The 19,574-nt window shown below is 53.8% G+C and overlaps 1 pseudogene; it reads right to left on the minus strand.

Moving 5' to 3' along the window:
• Positions 1-232: 232 nt before the first annotated feature.
• On the minus strand, positions 233-19,287 carry LOC139361256 (SH3 domain and tetratricopeptide repeat-containing protein 1-like; annotated as a pseudogene).
• Between the last annotated feature and the right edge of the window lie 287 nt (positions 19,288-19,574).

Consider the following 19,574-nt stretch of genomic DNA (forward strand, 5'->3'; position numbering starts at 1 on the left):
AGACCTAGAGCAAAAGCTCTGAGCAGGGAGAGCAGGGAGCTGCCCAGGGAGTTCCACCACCATCTCCCGTCTGGCCGCCGAGGAAACCGAGGCTCATGGTGACCTGGCCCAGGTCTGTTAGACTCAGGGTCCTTCTCATCCCCAAGATCAGAGGGCTGCCACCAGGGAAGGAGCTGGCCCCTAGACACAGCCCAGGAAGAACACAGAGAAGGATGCCCTGGGGACTTCGGTATGTTATTGCAAAAAAAAATTTATTGCTATTTGAACTCTGCTTTCATGCCTCCATTTCCCAGAAAATGAGCCACGGGAGACACCAGGAGAGGCAGGAGATCATCCTCCTTGCACAAAACCCGCTCCCTCGGATGCTGTCCTCAGCGAGGGTGGCTGGGGGCCAACCAGGGGGCCCACCGGCACAGTGGCAGAGGAGGTGGGTTGACCCTGCGGACGTTGAGTTCTGTGGCGAAGGTCCTGGCATTCTGGTAGAAGAAGAGCGACTTCTTGCGGTCCAGGAGGAAGTTGTGGGAGATGGTGGCCGGCCGCGTGTAGATCTTCAGCTGTGCCTTCTTGTTGCCCAGGTCCACGGCAGCTGCCAGTGCCAGCTGGTAGTACCTGACTGCATCAAACGGGTCCTGAAGGGGACAGGTCATGGTCAGCAAAAGGGGGACTCGGAGCCCGTCTTCCCAGAGGCCGTTCCTGTCTCCAGGTCATTCCACATGTCCAGCCAATGCTGGCTCACCCCATGAGCCCCGAAGCCTGTGACACTGCTGTGGTGTCAGCTGCAGGAGGTGGGGATGACCCTGACACCCCTGGAAGCCTTCCTGAGTGTCCCTACGCCCCACTCACCCCAAGCCTCCTGCCCCAGTGCCACCCTCTCTGCAGGCAGTGGCTGCTTTCCCCATGGGCTGAGGTCAGGGCAGATCCTGCCTGCTCTGAGAGTTCCATGCAGGACCCTTGGCTCCAAGCCACAGCAGGGGCACAGCGTTGAGTGACCCAGGCTCCCCTCTGGCCCCTGTCCATGCTGACCATTTCCAGGCCCTCCACGGGACAGGCCAGGTACAAAACCATCTCACAGGTGTCCTCTCTGGCAATGTTCCCTGAAATACTGACGGAGTGTGACTCCCCAGACATCCACTCCCATTTTCAATGCATCTTTGGCTCAAACTCACCATCCCTGGGTTGGGATGCTGTCTCCCAGACCTCCTCCTTGACCCTCCCATCCCCCACCCGGCTTCTCCCCAGGCACCTCCTCCACATGGGGGTCACCCAAGGGACCTCTCTAAGACCCATGCCTGGCCTGTTCCTCTTTACCATCTCAAGATGGCTCCCAGGGCCAATGAGAAAGTCCAAGATGCAGCAGTCCATTCCCTCACTGCCCCACCCCACACACGGAGCAGGGGCGTGTGAAGGCCCCGAGTCACCGCCACTGCTCATCCAATGGCCCCCGCCCAGCCGAACACTGGACTCTGTGCTGGGTGCATGGCGGAGCCTAATGTCCTCGCTCCCAGTCTGAGGGACCTGGGAGCGAACACTGACCACACAGGGTGGCCCGGGCTGTGGCAGAGGGAAGCCCAGGAGGCCCCAGACTCAGCCGGGGTGGGCAGCAAGGGCTTCCTGAAGGGGTGGGGGCTTCCCAACTAAACAGGAAGGAGCCAGCCAAAGCATATGTCTCTGCGTGTGTCTGTGCATGTGCCTGTGCGTGTTTGTGTGCCTGTGTGTGCATGTCCCTGTGTGTGTGCGTGTGCCTGTGTCTGTGTGTGCATTTCCCTGTGTGCATGCCTGTGCCTGTGTGTGCGTGTGCCTGTGCTTGTGTGAATTTCCCTGTGCATTTCCATGTGCCTATAGTGTGTGCAGCAGCTAGTGAGTGGCAGGCTGAGCCAGTAAACATCTAATCCACCCTATTCCAGGGCTCACTCTCAAGTGTAGACTAAAGGGGACCCCATTTTAGAGGCAATTGGCAAAGATGCCCATTTACCCCTGCTTCTCTGCCTTCTCAGCCTTCCAGGCTCCATCCAGCCCGGCTTTTTCTCCCACTCCTCTGGGCCCTGGGTCCAGAGTCTCCTATACAAGGAGGAGGGTGTAGCCTTGGAAAGACAGCCGCCCTTGGGGAATTCCAAGGGGGCCTCCCTGTGGGAAGCTGGCCCGCGCTGACAGCATAGTCACGATGAGGCCCAGAGGGCTGTGCATGGGAAGGAGGTGAAGGAGGGCTGTGCATGGGAAGGAGGACTGTGCATAGGAAGGAGGGCTGTGCATGGGAAGGAGGTGAAGGAGGGCTGTGCATGGGAAGGAGGACTGTGCATGGGAAGGAGGTGAAGGAGGCCTCTGCCACTCGACCCCAACCGTGGACTTTGGCCTCTCAGGTACTACTTGGCCCTTTCCTTTCTCCTGGACAGGCGGAGTGGGCGGCAGGCTTGACCAAGAGAGATAAAGGCCTCTTCTGGGAGGCCCGTCCCCCTGGGTCCCAGGCAAGCCCCTGGGCAGTGAGCAGCGTCCCTCTGGGCCTGACACTTGGCACCTCCCTGTCTGGCTGGGACTTGGGAGGCCACGGGGACCACTTCTCACCACCAGGTGTCACCAGCACTGGGCTGAGGCCTCCCGGGCAGCCCCAGGCCTGCGGTGGGGAATACGGGGCAGGGTCTTAGGGCTGCCCCACCTCCTCATGTTGTTCTAAGGCCCACAAGATCTTGGCCCCTGGACTGGAGCGCCCTGGCCCCTCAGCCCATAAGGAGCACTGACGCGACGCCAGTGCGATGCTGAGGAGGGGTCGCGCCTGCTGGGCAGAGGGGTGGAGACACCCCAGGTCTGAGTCTGCCAGTCCCAGCTCTCCACCCCTGCAGGGCTGGGGGCAGAGGGAGCACAGCACCTCCCCTCGAGACACACCCGACCCAGCAAGGCCTCAGCCTGGCTGGCAGGAGCCCCACCCCACTGCCCCTGCCCTGAGCTGGGGTTTCCCTGTCTGTGAACCCAATGGTAAGACACTGGTCCCACCCCACCCTTCCTGGGTGGTGTGAAGATTCAAGGTGTCTCGGGACTCCAGGAAGGAGTTGCTCAGTGCAGGCTGGCACCCTGGGCAGGCTTCCTAGAGGAGGTGCCAGGATTTGGGTTGGATCTTGCAACGTGGATTCAATGTGAGGATGATGCCGTCCTCCGAAATGTCCTTCTCCCGACCTGTTTTCTTTGTTAAATGCAACTTGACACTTGACTGTCAAGTCTCAGTTTTGCTGTCACCTCCTCCAGGAGGGCCCCCCTGACTACAATCCCCCTTCTTTACCCAGAGGCCACCGTTGCCCACTCATGTGTCAGCCTCCCTGGCTGAGACTGAGTTCTTGAGGGTGGGGCCTGGCCAGCTTGGGAGCTAGGTTGTATCTGCTAACCTTGCCAGCTCCTCCAGCTGGGTGCAGGGCTCCAGGGAGGCCACTGGGTCATTCCTAAGGAAGGCTGGAACCCAGGCCTCTGGGGTGTGGGTGGAAATCCAACTCCAAGGGGGCCGGGAACACCCCGAGCCCTGCCCCTCCCACCCACCTTCAGGTCGTAGAAGATGATGTCACCGAGCACCAGGTACACCTTCACGTAGTAGAGGGTCTCCTCGTTGAACTCCAGCGGCGAGTGGCAGAGCTACAGGGCCTTGAGGTAGAAGTGCTCCGCCAGCTTGCCATGGCCCAGCCGGTGGTGCAGGGCAGCTAGCCGGTGGTAGGCCATGTGCTCGTTCAGCTGGTCCCCTGGGGTGCAGGCCAAAGGGGCAGGTGTGAGGATGTGGCTCCCTGGGGCAGGGAGGACACAGGCCCCTCAGGAGCAGGTATGTAGATCCCAGGCAGCACACCTGGCTTGCCTCCAGGCACCTGTGGTCACCTGGGCAGCTCTGGCCAGTCCCTTCCAGGTTCCCAGACTCACTTTCCCATCTGCAAAGCAGAACTAATAAGGCCTGCCCCTGTCTACTGTGAGGCTTATGGCAAAGTCGGACTTGGATGGCCCAGCTCTGTACCTACACATAGCCACCTGCCTTTGCTCACTGGGTTTAACCAGGGGAGCCCAAAAGCCATGCTGTCCAGGTGCTCCCAGACACCCCGGCTCCAGGCAACCCACAGATGTGACATCCGACTCCTCCTGGGTGTGGCACGATCACAGCCCCCTACCTTGGGGAGTCAGCTGCACACCTACTGTGTACTGGGCTACGGGGCACAAGGCACTGGGGCATGTGGCCTGCCTAGGGTTCCCTGTCTCTGGAGGGGGATAGACGACCCTGGCACAGCACCAGGGGATGCCTGGCCTTAAGGGGCAGACTGCTCGAAGGGGAACTGGGATTTTATCAGCCAGAGAGCCGTGTGGTTGATGAGGGTGGGAAGGGCACAAGAGAAAGGGAATGTGTCACTCAGCCTGGCACATACAGGGACCAACGAGATGCCTGGCATGTCTGGAAGGCAGAGGGCACACTGGGCGGCCCTTGTGGTCAGCAGCGGGAACAGGCAGAGGAAGCAGAGCTCAGTCAGGCAGGGAGCTCTGCACTGCGTGAGAGACCTCGGGCTGTGCCCCACAGCCGGACGGGGAAGCCAGCTGGGCAGATCTGCCTGCCTGGACAGGAGACCAGGAAAATCCAGCAGCTGTTTCAGCTCCTGGCCTGCAGACCTGGAGGCTGGGCTCTGGCAAAGTGTGGGTCCTGGCAGGGTGGGGCTCAGGGGACTTACCCAGAGTGATGCTGAGTGCTAGGGCCATGTAGGCAAACTCCAAGCCCTCCTGGGACTCCTCCAGCGTGGCCAGGAGTGCCACCAGCTTGTTGCACAGCTGTAGCTGCAGCTCCGCCTTGTGGTTGCCCGTAGTCACTGCCAGGGGCAGGGCCTGGTCCTACCACACAGGCAGGTGGGGTCAGGTTTCCCGCAGCACCCACCTTGCCCAGCGCCCTCCTCAGAGCTCAAACATGTACTTGGAGCTTCCCACGCCCCAGCTACCCCTGCACCTCAACACAGCTCTGTACTCTGGGATAACACACAGTTCAGACACCCAAGTTGGGGGCTGAAGAGTCACCTGAGGCCCATCCAGCTACACCCAACAGCCTCAGACCAGCCTCTCCCACCTGGGCACCGGGAGTCTGACTGGGGGGAGCCAGCACTCCTCTCTGCTCTAAAAACACCACATTTATCTGTGCCCAGGGCTGAGCCACACCGTGAGCTCAGAGGAAGGGAGAAGCCGTCCCACTTCGGGGTGCATGCAGACCTGGGCCTCCCACTGATGCTGTGTGTCCTTTGACATGTCCCTGTGCCTCTCTGAGCCTCAGTTTCCTCATCTGGAAGATGGGGACAGGACTTCCCACTCATGGTTGCTTGAGGTCATCAGGTAGATGGGTAGAGCCATTGTCACGTCCAGGCCCCGAGCGTTTGTCCCGGGCAGGGGCATGGTCAATATTCCTGGTGAGACCACTTGGAAACTAATCATGTATATGGGTGGCCCTGCCTCCAGGTGGGAGGCCTCTACCCTGCCACACCTGTACCTCAGCCTCCAGGTGCCCCACTGAGGCCCACCCACATCAGCCCACAGGCCAGCTCACCCGGTAGAAGGACATGCCTTCCTCCCGCTCCCAGGCCCCATTGAAGAAGATGTCTCCAGCTGCCTCAAACAGCTCCAGCCCCAGGTTGGGGTCGCCTGTGTACAGGTCCACATTCTGTGCCACCTGAAAGGAGACAGAAGTTCCCTCAAGACCCACACCTAGCGAGGTGGCCACGCGCACCTTTGCCAGCCTCCTTCCTCTCACACACTACAGGTACACTTGAGTATTTTTCAGACCCTGCGCATGAGGGCTGTCCCCACCACTGGCATGAGGACAATGAACTGATGCACCTGAGTGCCAGGAGGTGACAGAGCAGCTGCAGCTCAGGAGCCCGACACCTGTGAATCCTACCACCAGGGCTAGCCCTAGCCCACTCCCCCTGCACTCAAAACAGTCTCCGTGGCCCCCAGATTGCTGGGAGCCCAGCCCCTGGCTCCTTTCTGCGTTGCCACATCCCTGCCACATCAGCAGTGTTTGTGGGTGGGCCTTGTCCCCTCTTGGCCATGAGCTCTTGATCCCTCTCCTCAGCTCAAGGAGGTATACAGCAGGTACTCAATAATGAAAGCTTCACCAGGCTCGTGGGCTTCACAATTTGTTCCAGATCACACTGTGTTTGGGAAAGCCTCTGAAAACAGCCGCTATGATAGATTCATTTTGTAAGGAGATTTGCCACGTGTCGCTTGGAGCAAGCTCTTCTGTGTGTTAACTGAGTGGTCACATTATTTGAGCATGTGCTGTATACCAGCAGGTGCTGGGCACTGTGAGGGGCCGCGCCTCTGCCCTCAGGGAGAAGATGCTGGCCACTGGGGGAGGATGTGAGGGAACCAGTTGGAGGGAGGGAAAAGGCACACAACAGGTGCTCAGCAGTGGCTGAGGAATGAGTGGATGGATGGATGGATGGATGAATGGATGAGGAGATGTAGACACATGGATGGATGGATGGGCGTGTGGCTAGATTAATGCCTGGATGGATGGATGGATGGATGGATGGATGGATGGATGGATGGAATGATGTGTGTATGTCTGTACGTATGTATGGGTGGGTAGATAATGTATGGATGGGTGGAGGGTAGATGATGTATGTACATGTGGATGGATAGATGGTGGATAGACGAATGTATGGGTAAACAAATGGAGAGATAGATGAATGGAGGGATGGATTAATAGATTGATGGGTGGATGGATGAATGATGGATGGATGGACGAACGGTGAATGGATGGATGGGAGAAAGGATGGATGATGGAAGGATGGATGGATGATGGAAGGATGAATGAATGGATGGGTGGATTGATGATGGATGGATGGAAGGATGAACAGGTGGATGGATGGATGATGGAAGCATGGATGGATGATGGAAGCATGGAGAGATGATGGATGGATGGATGGATGAATGGATAAATAGATATGTGGATGTATGATGGATGCATGGAAGGATGAACAGGTGAATGGATGGATGTTGGAAGGATGAATGGACAGATGGATGAAACAACAGGTGAATGGATGGATAGACGGGTGAATGGATGGATAAAAGGATGGATGAATGATGGATGGATGAATGGACGGATGAATGGACAGATGGATGGATGATAGATGGATGGATGGATGATGGATGGATGGATGGATGGATGGATTATGGATGGATGGATTATGGATGGATGGAAGGATGAACAGATGAATGGATGGATGATGGAAGGATGGAAGGATGGATGGATGAATGGATAAATAGATGGATGAATGATGGATGCATGGAAGGATGAACAGGAGGTGAGTAGATGGTTGATGGAAGGATGGATGGATGATGGATGGATATATGGACGAATGGATAAGTGGATGAATGGATAAATGGATGGATGGATGAATGATGGATGGATGAATGGTGGATGGATGAATCGTGGATGGATGGAAGGATGAACAGGTGAATGGATGGTTGATGGAAGGATGAATGGACGGATGGATGGATGAACAGGTGAATGGATGGATGATAAATGGATGAAGGATGGATGATAAAAGGATGGATGGATGAATGGACAAATGGATGGATGATGGCTGGATGGATGATGGATGGATGGAAGGAAGAACGGATGAATGGATGGATGATGGAAGGATGGATGATGGAAAGATGGATGGATGATGGAAGGATGGCTGGATGAATGGACGAACAGGTGGATGGATGGTGGCTGAATGAATGGATGATAAAGGAATGAATGAATGATGAATGGACGAATGGATGGATGGATGGATGGATGGACAGGTGAATGGAAGGATGAACAGGTGAATGGATGCATGATAGAAGGATGGATGGATGGATGGATGGATGGATGGAAGGATGAGCAGGCGAGTGGATGAATGATGGAAGGATGGATGGATGATGGATGGATGGAAGAATGAACAGGTGAATGGATGATGGAAGGATAGAAGAATGGATGGAGGGATGGATGAACAGGTGAATGGACGGATGGATGATAAAAGGATGGATGATGAATGAATGGATGGATGGATGAACAGGTGAATGGATGGATCATGGATGGATGGAAGATGGTTGGATGGATTATGGAAAGATGGATGGAAGGATGGATGGAAGGATGGATGGATGATGGATGGATGGATGATTGATGGATGGAAGAATGAACAGGTGAATGGATGATGGAAGGATGGAAGAATGGATGGAGGGATGGATGAACAGGTGAATGGATGGATGGATGATAAAAGGATGGATGATGAATGAATGGATGGATGGATGAACAGGTGAATGGATGGATCATGGATGGATGGAAGATAGTTGGATGGATTATGGAAAGATAGATGGAAGGATGGATGGAAGGATGGACGGATGATGGATGGATGGATGATGGATGGATGGAAGAATGAACAGGTGAATGGATGATGGAAGGATGGAAGAATGGATGGAGGGATGGATGAACAGGTGAATGGATGGATGGATGATAAAAGGATGGATGATGAATGAATGGATGGATGGATGAACAGGTGAATGGATGGATCATGGATGGATGGAAGATAGTTGGATGGATTATGGAAAGATAGATGGAAGGATGGATGGATGATGGATGGATGGATGATGGATGGATGGAAGAATGAACAGGTGAATGGATGATGGAAGGATGGAAGAATGGATGGAGGGATGGATGAACAGGTGAATGGATGGATGGATGATAAAAGGATGGATGATGAATGAATGGATGGATGGATGAACAGGTGAATGGATGGATCATGGATGGATGGAAGATGGTTGGATGGATAATGTAAAGATGGATGGAAGGATGGATGGAAGGACGGATGGAAGGACGGATGGATGGATGGAAGGATGGATTATGGACGGACAAGGAGGTGAATGGATGGACGAAGAGGTGAACAGAAGAATGATGGATGGATGGATGGACAGAAGGATGAACAGTTGGATGGAAGATGGAAAGTTAGACGGAAGGATGGATGGACGGACGAACAGGTGAATGGATGGACGAACAGGTGAATGGATGGATGGACAGGCGAATGAATGGATGACAAAAGGATGGATGGATGATAGATGGATGGATGGATGCGTGGAAAGATGAACAGGTGAATGGATGGATGATGGGAGGATGAAAGGATGGATGGATGGATGATGGATGGATGGATGGATGGAAGGACACACAGGTGTATGGGAAGATGATGGAAGAATGGATGGATGGATGGATGATGGATTGATGGATAGAAGGATGAGCAGGTAAACAGATAGATGATGGAAGGATGAATGGATGGGTGGATGGACAGGTGAATGGATGGATAGACGGGTGAATAGATGGATGATAAAAGGATGGATGAATGATGGATGGATGCATGGATGATGGATGGATGGATGATGGATGGATGGATGGATGGAAGGATGAACAGGTAAACAGATGATGGAAGGATGAATGGATGGGTGGATGGACAGAGAGTGAACAGCACAGGGGTCCTCCTGCATCCCTTGTCACTCACCTGGATGTACAGGTCCACCAGCTCGCTCTGCCGCAGGATGTAATAGATCTTCCTGCTTGTAGCCAGGCATGTGCCTCCTTCTCTTTCCTCTGGAGGTCAATGAAAATCCCCAGACTTCGTTTGCTGTAGTCCAGAGCGGATTTGTAGGCCCTGGAATCAGACACAGGTGTCAGAACAAGGGCTCTCATCCTCCTGGAACCAGTCTGCCTCCTCCCGTGGGTCTGGTGACAGATGAATCTGGCATGTGGGGACTGGGAAAGGCCCTCTCGTGTGTGCAGTGTTCTGCTCTTCCCAGGCTTCTGGGAGGGCCAGGGTGAACTCACACGGCATGGAAAAATGAAGGACATCGTCTGAGGGAATCAAGCATCATGCTGCCCTGTGGCAGGAGGAGTGTGCTAGTCCATCTCCCCTGCCTCCCAGACATGGCCTGTGTCTTCTCCAGATGCACCAGGAGCCGTTAGTGTTCAGAGGCTATCTAGGCCGATGGTTCTCAAGGTGTGCAGGCATCACAGTCACTCAGAGGCCTGACTGTAGAGCTTGCTGGCCCTGCCCCCAGAGCTCCCGGCTCCACAGGCCTGGGGCAGGCCCTAGAACTCCCACTTGCCACAAGCTCCTAGGTGACATGGATGCTGCTCTACTGGTCGAGGGACTACACTTTGAGAAGCATGGCTCTAGCCCACTGGCCCATTTTCCTTCTGTGAACCTGAGGCCAAGACTGGAGCCAGTCTCCCGGGTCCCCATGGAATCTTGATCCTTCCCTGCTCTCTCAGTAAGTCCAACACTCGAGGGGGTGTGACTGCAGCAATGTCACTGGGCCCTGTGGGTGGGGTGGCCAGGGCCATGGTTACCCCACCAGGTCAGGATGCTTGAGGGAAGCTGAGTAGGCCACATATGGGACGTGAGACCCTGAAACCCTGCCTCAGGGAAGCAGGTGACACAACTGGCTCTGTCTTCTGTGGAAGAGAAGCCACAGGTGGCTGCTGTGGTCACACTTAAGGGGACAGATGAAGACCAGGAATGAAGATTCGGGGCAGGCAGAGGTCAGATGACAAAAGTCACTATAGTAGGAAGAACAGCCCAGAGTGCACCTACTGCCTCTGCTGGGGTTGAGATGACCTTTGACCCAACAAGGGAGGCTCAAGCTGGGACTCACGGGCCAGCAGCAGCCCTGGGACGACCCCAGGTCCACCAGCTCAGAGCATCTGATGCCAAGGAACCAAATGATCAAAAGGAGAGGGGCTGCTGGCGCCCTGGGCCAGCTTCCCTGTGCCCCTCTCCCTGCCCTGCCCGCCCCCACCTCTACCACTGCAAAGCCAGCCCTTACCACTCCGTGCCCAGGGACAGGTAGAGCTGACTGATGGTCTCCAGGAGCTGCCCCTCCAGCACCTTGTCAGACACCTTGCGGGCCAGGGAGAGCTGGAGCTCGTGGTAGATGACACACTGGGCCTCGCTGGGCATGACGGCGCTGTAGAAGTAGCACAGCCACTGGATGGCCGGCAGCTGGCCTGGGCAGAAGACAAAATGGAAGACGTTAGTCTCCCAGCATCGAAGCGAGGCTGGCTGTGCTCAGAGGCCCCTGCTTGCCTCTTTCACACCTCTGTGAGCCTGGGCCCCATAGGCGGGGAGCCTGAGCGCAGACAGGCCATGCACCCGTGCCAGGGCAGATGCCGAGCACACCGTGACATGGGCACACCTTGGTGCAGATGCTCATGGTACAGGCAGGCCTTCTTTACAATTCCCAGGGCCGAAGTCCTGGCCAGGCTCGGCCCCTGCACCAGGCCATCTATTTCTGCTTCACAAAGCCCCTCTGGCCAGGACCAGGGCCGCCTTCAGCCTGAGCTGATGAGGCCAGGGGCACAAGTAGCCCCTGTCGCAGATGGAACCCTGAGAGCAAAGCCAAGCGTCATGTCTGCCACACATGGCATCATGTTGGGGGAATGGGGTTCAAAGTCGGCCCCTGGTCTTCCCACACATGCTTCTCTCATGCAACCAGGCTCCTCCCAAAGCCAGGGCACTGGGAACGGTGGAAAGCTTCTGATTCTCTAGCGTCAGAAACATTCCGGAGATTAACACCGGAAACCAGGTATGCCGAATGGACATCTGTCACACACACCCCCCAACAACAGCTGAATACACAGTCCTCTCGAGCACCCATGGGACATTCCCCATGACGGACCATGTGCCAGGCCACAAAATGAGCCTCAGTGAATGGAGAAGGACTGAGACCAAAGCAGAGGTGTTCTTCAGCTGTACTGGCACGAACACTCGAAATCTACAGTGAAGGAAATGTGGGAAATTCAAAAATATGTGAAAATTACACACTCCTAAACAACCAGTGAGTCAAAGAGACCATCCGGGAAACCGAAAACTAATTTGGGAAGAATGTAAACAAATGCATAGCCCGGGCCACCGCGGTGGCTCACGCCTCTCATCCCAGCACTGTGGGAGGCCGAGGTGGGAGGATCGCTTGAGTCCAGGAGTTTGAGATCAGCCTGGGAAACATGGTGAAATCCTGTCTCTATAAAAAAAAAAAAAAAAAAAAAAAAAAAAAATTCAAAAATTAGCCAGGTGGGTTGGTGCACATCTGTAATTCCAGCTACTCGGGAGGCTGAGGCATGAGAATGGCTTGAACCTGGGTAGAAGTTGCAGTGGGCCAAGATTGCACCACTGCACCCCAGCCTGGTCAATAGAGCAAAACTCTGCCTTAAAAATATATATATATAGCAGTGTATCAAAAATTCCAAGATGCAGCTAAGGCAGCGCTGAAAGGGAAATTTATAACTGTAAATGTCTACATTCAAAGAAAGAAGAAAAATCTCAAATCAAAAACCTAACCTTCCACCTTGAGAAACTAGAAAAAGAACTAAACACAAAGTGAATAAAAGGAAGAAAATAATAAACGTGAGAGTGGAAATGGGAAGTAAAAATACAGAGAATGGAAAAACAAAAGAGATAATCAACAGAACCAAAAGTGGATTTTTTGAAAATAATAACAAAACTGACAAATCTTTCACCAGACTGACCAAGAAAAGAAAGATGGGACACAAATGACTAAAATCAGAGACTGAGCACCATGGCTCAGGCCTGTCATCCCAGCACTTTGTGAGGCCGAGTTGGAAGGTTCGCTGAGGTCAGCATTCAAAACCAGCCTGGGGAAACATGATGAGACCCCATCTCTAATAAAAATGAATAAATAAAAAATTAAAAACCCAAGTTTCTAAAATCAGAAATGAAAGAGGAAACATTATTGCCAACCTGACAGAAATAAAAAGATTCCATGAAAACACTACAAACAATTGTACACCAAGAAATCAGACCATCTACACACAACAGCCAAACTCCTAGAAGGACACAAACTACCGAAAATGACTCAAAAATGACCCCAAGTAAGCATGTGGGGTATCAACCCCACCCTCGGTCTCCTCGACCGTTCAGCTCAGGTTGGGGAGACAGGGAAGCATGATTCCCGTTCCCTGGCCTGCATTTCCAAGTCTGAATCCCCCAGCACACCGGGGAGGGCCTCGTAGGAGGAGGTGCCACAGGCTGTTGTGCCAGGAGCCACCGGAGGCTGCAGTGGGGGCTGGGGCGCTGGGTTCCTGGAGGGTCTCCTTCCAGTCAGAGAATGCCCCTGGGGAAGAAGCCTGGGTCTGAAACCCCCAACCCTCCTTAGGCAGATGTGTGGGACCGGGGCCCCTTCACACGGTCCTTTCCAAAATCTCATCCCTCCTAGGGCCAGGAATGGGTGCCAGGCCTGTGCTGGGAAATGGGCAGGTTTGGTCACAGCCCCTGGGGCTCTGGTCCAGGCCACAGGAGGCACCTCTGAGTGGTCTCACTATGCCATGACAAAGCGCTGCAAGGCAGAGGGGACTCAACAGTATCCCTTGTCTCAGCCATTTCCCTGGACTCAACTTCCTCATCTATCCTCTGCGGCCTAGATTTCGGACAGCCCTGCCCACCTGCTGTCCGTTCACTGCTCAGTCTGCAGTGACTGTTCGATAGCACCCCATGGCTCCCCAGTGCTCTTGGGGAAAAGGCCAAGCCACAGCCTGAGGCCCCAGGCCCTGCTTAGCTCTCCAGAAGAGCTTCTCACCATCCAGCACCTAACCCACCCACTCCCAACTCTGCACCTCCCTGCATAAGCCCTGCTCACTCACCCCTGCTCACACCCCACTCATCCCTGCTCACACTCCCGCTCACTCACCCCCTCACTCACTCCTGCTCACACCCCAGTCATCCCCGCTCACACTCCCGCTCACTCACCCCCGCTCACTCACCCCTACTCATCCCCGCTCACACTCCCGTTCACTCACCCCCATCACACCCCGCTCACACCCCACTCATCCCCGCTCACACTCCCGCTCACTCACCCTCGCTCACACCCCACTCATCCCCGCTCACACTCCCACTCACTCACGCCCATCACACCTCCACTTACTCACCACCACTCACACCCCACTCATCCCCGCTCACTCACCCCCACTCGCTCACCCCTGGGCCTTCACACAGGCTACACCTCCAGCCCCTCCACCACCACCAGCCCCTCATCCACCACCTATTACTTGACTAAATCCTCTCAACCCTCTGGTCCCAGACTAAAGAGGCTTCCCTAACCCGGGGCCAAGTGCTGCCCCGCCATCACGCCACTCACCCTTTTGTCGCTTCTGTGGCCTGAAGCTCACATTCCCACGCTCAGTCTCTGCCACCTGAGGACCCCACAAGCCCCATTTGTGGGTGGGGCCTGGCACACTCTGCACAACAAGCTGCTTTTGCATGAAATGCTCTGTGGCTTTGGGCAATCACCCGCCCCGTGTCCTCTGTGAAGTGGGATGACAGGTGCGCAGGCTGCCGAGATACCAAGCAGATAACAAGGCACAAGAACTGGTGTTCAGGGCCTGGCTCATGGAGGGGCCCCAAGTCCCAGCATAGCAGAGCCTGCCTTGATCCCAGGGTTATGTCTAGGGATTCCCAGCACGCAGGACTTTCAATGCTCAAGGCAGGATGGTCCCTGGGCAAACCAGGAAGAGCTGGCTGCCTCAGTAGGGCACAGAGGGCCTGACCCTGCATGGGAACCGCCTGTCTCCAGGGCGCTTGCCAACATCTCCTACTGGCCATGACTCAGCACTTTCGATGGTGGAAAAACCACCACTTGTTTCCGAATCACAAACCCCAGGTGTGCCCTGACCCATGTGGCCCCAGAAGGCTCACAAGAGGAACTGGGGCACTCACTCTCCACGTGGTCCATCTCCACGGTGACCAGAAGAGCCCACTCGTAGTAGCACTTGCCCTGCTGGGCTGGGCCCTGGCGGGTGCAGAGGTGGCCCAGCTACAGGTGTACGTGGGTGAAGTCCCGGCCACACTCCCTGCAGGGAAGCCCCGAGAACAGCCGCACAGCCCCCAGGAGGTAGTGCTGGGCCAGCCTGCTGGCACTCACATGCAGACACAGGGTCCCGAAGTTGGCCAGCACCACTGCCTGGTTCCTCCGCTGGCCCAGGTCCCAAGCCGCCTGTAAGGTGTAGTAGTAGCCCTCGGCTGCCTGCCTCGTCAGGCCCGTCCTCTTCAGAGCCACGGCCACCATGTTGGCAATCACACCCTCCTGGTCCTCGCTGGCCACCACTGCATCCTGGACAGACTGCAGGAAGTTCAGGGCCACCGGGCTCTGTCCATGAAGCACGTGCAGCCAGGCCAGGGCCACCAGGCAGTCCATGATGGCACAGACTCCGGCAACAGCACTGGCTTCCACAGCCTGCGTCATGAAGGTGACAGCTGGGCCGTGGTAGCCACGGTGGCTGTACGGCTGGGCCAGGCTGGCGTGAAGAAGGCCGCGCAGCGCCTGGCCTGTGTCCGGGGTTAGGGAGGCCAGCGCTCGCCTGAGGTAGTGGGAAGTCTGGGTGGGGTGGCTGTGGGGCTGGAGGGCGTTCTGGAGCACCAGGTTCACGCTTCTCAGCGAGCCGGCCAGTGAGTCCTGTGTCCTCATTGAGGCCACCTTGACACAGCTCAGCACCAGGTGGGGCAGGCACTTGCAGCCAGGAGTAGGAGCCAGGAGTAGATGTCAGCCAGGAGTAGGGAGCAGTCTGAGAGCCACGCAGCCTCTGGGGCTCCTGAGTCCCTGTGCAAAAGCAGCAGCCGCTCCAGGAAGGGCAGGGCCTCCTCAGGCTGCTTGAGGTGCACATGCTGCCTGGCCAACTGGAAGCAGGCCCGGGCCTCGGCCTGCAGGCTCTGGCCACCCACCGCCTGCTGCGGCGCCAGCTGCAGGAGCTATTCCTCCACCTCGGTGTGCAGATGTGGCCGGGCGTCCCCAGAAGCAGAGTCATGGCTTTGGGAACCACCTGTGTACACTTCTCCGTTCTGCTTCCGGTAAATGCTGGCCAGGTTGGCGTACACAGCCACCACCAGGAGCAGGTCCCCAAAGCTGCCCTCCAGGGACCCCAGTGCTTCCTCCAAGTACACCCGGGCCTGGGACAGCTTGAGCCTCCTGCTGCACAGCCGCCCCAGGAGGAAGCAGAGTCTGGCCAGGGCCATCAAGAGGCCAGCTTTCTTGGCTGCCCCTCGGGCCTGTGCCAGGCACCCAGTCAGCTCCTCCTTGTCGCTAAAGCTGCAGAACATGCTGCTCAGCCATAGCAGTGCCAAGTTGTACAGGCCACGGAAGCTGGCCTTGTACCTGAGGGCGTTCAGGAACAGCAGCAGTGAGCTCAGGGCCTCTGAGTCCTCCCAGTCATCCTCAGATTCCAAGAAGAAGGAGGGCTCCTCGGGGTCCTGCAAGCTCACGTTGCTGGATGCTGCACAGAAATCCCAGGACGCTGGCTCCTGGGGACAGCCTGGCCAGGTCTTGCATTGTTCCAGAACATTCTTCACCTTCGGCAAGGTGTCCTGTGGCTCCAGGCCCAGGCAAGGTGGAGGTATTTCTGCAAGTCACAAAAACACCTAGACAAATTAGAGTCCAGCAGTGAGTCCTTTGTCCACTGGGGGCAGGGTCCCCACATCCCCACCCTCTGTGTCTCTGGCGCAGCTTGCCATGAGCCCTTGAGAATTATGTGCAATGCAAACCCGGGCCTGGAGCACGTAGAAACTCCGGCACTATGGGGACAGAGAGAATACTCGGGCCCGTGGCCCGACTCTCCTACAAAATCACCCTCCTGTCCTGCTTTGTCACCCACCTGACAGCATGGATTTAGGAGACTATGTCAGCTCAGTGATCCCTCAGAGCATTCTACCTTCCACTCAAACATTTCAGAAAAAAAAAAATTATATCCACAGAGAGAGAAAAAGAAAGTAAAAATGGGGTGAAATGTTTGGGGAATCTGAGGGAAGACCATACGGGAATTCTCTGTACTATTTTTGCAACTGTTCTATAAGTCTGGATTATTTAGAATTCAAGAGTTAAACAAAGAAAAAAAAAAAAACAACACTATCTCCCTTTGTGAATCCATCCTGTCTTTCCCCTGGCAACTTAAGGACGCTCTCAACTAACACATCTGTTTTTTCATAAACACTAAAAGAACCGTTGCCTAGTTTTGACTTTCTGTGCTTGGCAGAAGTGTGTGTGTGTGTGTGTGTGTGTGTGTGTGTATTTCATATATATGTGTGTGTGTATATATGTATGTGTGTGTGTTGTGTATATATAGAGAGGGAGAGATATATACGTGTGTATATATATAAATCTATATTGTATATTTACTATGGTAATATGTATATCTGTGTGTGTGTGTGTACATATATTACATACCCCATAGCCTGTCCTTAACCAGTTCTAAACTTAGTGGGAAAAATACATACCTAAGCAGAGAATTTCAAAATAATATGATGAATGTTTTGATACAGGGATGTGTTGCTATGGAACACGCTGCTAAGACACAAAACCTCCTAGATGGGGCAATGAATGAACGAAGTTTTGCACCTGTAGTCACCCCCTCTGATATCCCCACAAATGTTTATAGTTATATGCATTTGCTTCCCCCAGGGCCCCCGATTCATAAGGGTTAGTCCTAGAGCCTAGCAAGTTCCTACTACAGCTGGAACACATATGCCATTCAAGAAACAGTGGCGGAGTGAATGACGAGTTAAGAACCATTTGTCAGCCAGTGCTCAGTAACACAACATGCACTGGTATGCAAATTATATTTTTGTTGAAAGCAAGGGCAGGATCACAAATTATCTTTCCAGAGAAAGCAAACCTCAAAAGCTTCTTTACCCTACTAAAGCACATTATAAGAAGCTCCCCTTATATAAAAGAAAACCTCCTCGTTCATTATCAATGGCATGTAAACCAATAAGCCTTCACCTCTGATGACATCTCTTCCGTCACCAGGGCTAGATAAAGGAGGTTCCGGAAACCCTGGTAGTTGTGAAGGCGGCTCCCAGCTCTGACACTCTTGAACCCTGCAGGCGCGGAGGTCACACAGCAGAACAACCGAGGGAAGCATCATCAGGCTTCGAATATGTTTGAACCAGAGACGGCAAATAGGCTTCAACCAGCTGAAGACACCAGAGATTCATGGTGGCCACCTGAGGGGTTTTGCTCTTAAAAAACAAAAATTAAACATAAAACTAAAAAATTAAGAAAGGAAGGGGTCAAGAATCCATCAGGTCTGACTGAGATGCGTATCAGTGACTAACACCCCGTAAGGCAAAAGTGCTCCGGTGCGCTTTGGGTTCTTTTCAGCAGTATTCAAAGGCGTGTGCTTCCCTAAGACTAAGCCACGGAATACCCCCAGCAACACTGCCAGGAGAAACGTCTCCCATGGATTTGGCTAGAAATACAGTTGTCTTTAACAAATTAACACTGAATAAATCCTGACTTATTAGAGCCTGCGAGAATGACCTTCTCAATGATAACAGTTATCACTACAATCTCCAAACATCTGCGATCCTGCAAGGAGGAACTGTGACAGCGCAGGTCACATGTCCAGAATGCTTCCCAGACTGCCTGTTACAGAATAAAAGAAATGAAACCCCCCCTAAGAATGTCTTCTCTCACATTTAGCCAGTTGTTCCTTTGTGTGCATCTCTGTGCTAAAATGGCCATTCTTCCCCACAGCCTGAAGTCATATGCTACAATAAATGAGACTCACATGAAACCAGAAACGTGCAGATGCGAGGAAACCAACACAAATGAAATGGGCTGGAGAGTGTGGCCAGGAGGATGGTACTTCCCAGGAAGCAATTACTTCATCTCTGCCCATGAAGCAGGCAGCTGTCACTGTCCCCCAGGCCCACACCAGCCACTCGAAGTACGTTCTAACCAAACTACCTCCAACAATCAACATCAATACACCACACAATTGGCTTCTGAAAGGACACCTTGCAACCAACAAGAAACTGTTAGCAGAACTTTGAAAACCTGTGCAACTAAAAACCTTGGAAAGGGATAAACACTGCCACATTTTGACTCAAATACTGTTACGGGGTGGCACCGCAATAATTCACTGAAACAAAAGAATGAATGAGGAATACTTTTATATAGGAATCAGAGGAAGCATGACTAATCATTTAAAGAAATAGGTAAAGAAACTGCTAGGTTCAAATGCTACCGTGAGACACTGTCAGGGCCTTAGGCAAATTCACTTCTCTTGGTCCTGTTTCTAGGTTCATCAAAAACCAGCTTTGGACTAGGGAATCTGTTGCTTCCCAAACCTTCCTTCTGTGATTCCAGCCCAGATTTTAGGACTGCTCTCCCACTTGGTATATGAAAGCCCTTTCTATGTATAATAGCAAGAGTACATTTCTGTGTTGAATGCGGTTTGGGACCTACTGAAAGGAATGAGGCACATCCCCCATATATCTCCCAACTTCCTGAGCCCATCACACATTCCTCCATATTTCTTTCAAACTTCAGAAAAACATCACCTGGGAGATCTCCGATAAGGAATGCTAAATGTATAATGTTAACCAATTGTAATGCTGTAACCAAGAGAATTACCTTGTTCCCTGTAACTTTACATATCCTGTTTACATCGGGCTATAAAAAGCAAGCACTCGCATTGTTCGAGGCCCTCTTGTATGCTGTGGAATGGAGGGACCAAGTTCGAACTTGTAGTAAAGATCCTTGCCGCTTCGCTTTGACTC

Source organism: Macaca nemestrina, unplaced genomic scaffold (assembly GCF_043159975.1).
Source record: "Macaca nemestrina isolate mMacNem1 unplaced genomic scaffold, mMacNem.hap1 Scaffold_119, whole genome shotgun sequence".
In the NCBI taxonomy this organism is placed as follows: domain Eukaryota; kingdom Metazoa; phylum Chordata; class Mammalia; order Primates; family Cercopithecidae; genus Macaca; species Macaca nemestrina.